This window comes from Gavialis gangeticus, unplaced genomic scaffold (genome assembly GCF_001723915.1).
Source record: "Gavialis gangeticus isolate Ggan-Ray unplaced genomic scaffold, GavGan_comp1, whole genome shotgun sequence".
Lineage (NCBI taxonomy): Eukaryota > Metazoa > Chordata > Crocodylia > Gavialidae > Gavialis > Gavialis gangeticus.
Window position 1 is genome coordinate 117735501 of NW_017729031.1, and position 2558 is coordinate 117738058.

At 45.9% G+C, this 2558-nt stretch overlaps 1 long non-coding RNA gene across 1 annotated transcript in view; it reads right to left on the minus strand.

The window, feature by feature from the left end:
* The window catches only part of LOC109302132, a 22658-nt gene that overhangs the window by 2781 nt on the left and 17319 nt on the right, over positions 1-2558 (minus strand). The window contains exon 2 of the long non-coding RNA XR_002098712.1: positions 2065-2221. This is a non-coding gene — a long non-coding RNA (uncharacterized LOC109302132). The remainder of the gene's footprint in view (positions 1-2064; positions 2222-2558) is intronic.

Here is a 2558-nt window from a genome sequence, read left to right on the forward strand (position 1 = left end):
CACCTGCTCCTCCAGGGCACTAAGTCATGCACAGGAGGGACAAGCCGGGAGACCTCACCTCACCCCAAATTTTGGGGTGCCCAAAATCCTGGGTCTGCCCATGTCTCTATGGGAAGGAGGGATTAGCATACAGATAGGAAATGCCCAACAGCTGGGATGCTCAATATTTTCTCTACTATGTACCATTCCTGGCCCTACCCTCCTCACTACCCATGCATAACTGGGCTCTAGCAGGAACTCCACTCCTACTTAGCAGAGAAGGGCAGTGTGTATGCGATTCCCTGACATATCTGCAACCTCCTAACTGAGAACTCATGCCCTGCCCGTTCCATCTACAGTGGGGCCAGCTGGTCTGTCCTTGACCATACTCTATAATTTACCCTGCTTCTACATGCCACACAGTGCACTGAAAGGTGCTGGAAGAGCCGCCCTGGATCAATGTGCCCCTTGGGGAAGTTTCTTCCTAAGCAATTGTCCCATGCCTTGAAGGAACTGATTAGATGAACTACCTGAAAGAAACCAATTACTTGGGACCTGCTCTGAAGCTCCTTGAATGATGGATCCCTCCTCAGGCGTAAGACAGCAACCACCACAGCAGCAGTAGGGCAAGCAACAACAGACAGGTGACCACTTGCCTTGGAGGAGGTGGTGCAAGTGGTGCTACAGCAAGTGATGACTGTATGGGCACATCCCTCACTCAGCCCCCTGTTGCAAATAGCCATGTCCCCCAGAGCACAGCCAACACCTACCACTGGTTTCACACCCCCAAGCTCCCTGGTAGCCTGGGAGGCTGACTGAAGCAGGTCAGATACAGCCCAAAGGCTGTATGTTTGACACCCTAACCTAGAACACTTGCCCAGAGACTGGGAGACTCAAGCTCTGGGTCCCACCCCCCTCATCCAGAGGAAGTTTGAACTTGCATCTCTCTCTCCTCCCTAGTAAAGTGCTGTAATCACCATACCACGGGTTAGGCAATATCCTCACCCTACTCAAAGCTAAATCATAGCCCCTTGCATTTAATAATCAGCAAGTAAAATAGATGGAGAGTAGTGCAATGTAGAAGCTTCTGTCCCACTGGGAAAAAGGGTCCAGGCTAGAACCCAAGAACACCTCCCTTCCAGAGCAACAGGTCTTACATCCTTTGCCTTATTCTCTTCCTCCTGGCCCAGTATGGCTCTATCTCTTGGCTTTGCCTTCAAGGGGAGAACTAGAGGAGAAAGCTGCTTCTAGCAACTATGCACACAGAGTGAAATAGCATCCAAAACTGCATAAGTGCTAAAAACTGCAGTTACTCCCCCACACAACTGCCATCTAATAGGGTTAGGTGAAAAAGGACAAACCCTATTTGTTTGCTAAGGCTCCAGTTCAGCAAAACACCTACGCAGTGTTTAATTTGACTCCCCTGGGACTTCAGCACCTGCTTAAGTGATTTGCTAAATGAAAGCCTGAAACAGCAGGCAGCCTTAGATGGACAGGATGAAAAGCATGTTAATGAAAGGCCAGATACTACAGCTGAATGCTGCCAGTCCGCCTGGGCCTGATTCAAAGCCCAGTGACTTCAGTTAAAGCTTTTAGATTGATTTCAGTAAACTCTGATTGAGGACCTACAAGAGACAAGACCCCCCAGTCATAAAATACACAAAAAGACAAATATGTACCATAGCTCCATCATAATTAAAGACATGTGTTATGAAATATTTAGATAATCGGCTTTCCTTTTTTTTTTCCTTATTTTTCTGTTAACCTTCCTCAGAAAAAAAATTACAAAAACATGTTAAGGACTTCTTGGAAGCACGTTTAGGCCCCAGTATTTTATATGAAAGCATCAAAGTTAACAAAAGTCAAGATGTAGCTGGGGGGAGGAAAGGGTTTATTTGCCAGCTGCTTCATATTGCAAACTACTTTGAATAAGAGAGCAAAGGCACAAGGACATTTTCTTTGGAGCACCGGGGTTCCTGCCTGATAGACACTGTTGTTGCAAACGCTTTTAATGTAACCCAAGGTAAATTCAGCATGAAAATCTGGTGAAAATACCAATAATCTGTTAATCATGCCATTGCCTACCTTGATCTGGGTTGATGCTTTGGATAAACCTGTCGCATTAATGAAACTGGACCCATGGCGCCCTCTAGTGTCGGCTGTCTGCTGAGCTGCGGTTAGCAAAGGCTTTGAACTCCTGAACTAAATCTCCGGTCAGTTCCCTTCGGTAGAAATCGGAGCTCTAAATTGAACGAAAATTACAGACTTTGTGTTTTGTTTGCAATATGAAATTAGCACATCAGCAATAGCAAAAGTATGTATCTTTGCCTCTATTTGACCCAAAAATTGGGAACACATGGGCATGAGATACCTTGATGTACATTGAAGGTAGTCTGTTTATTAGGGTGTTCAGTCATCTGCTTGCTTTCTGGCCTCCCGGGTTCTGAACCGACCAAGGAATCCTTATCAGGCAATCAGGACTCCTAGTACAGACAGAGATCTTTTATTAGACCAACAAGATTTTTGGGGGAAAAAAAAATATTTAATTGCAAGCTTTTGGGCACTAGCACCCTTAGCGT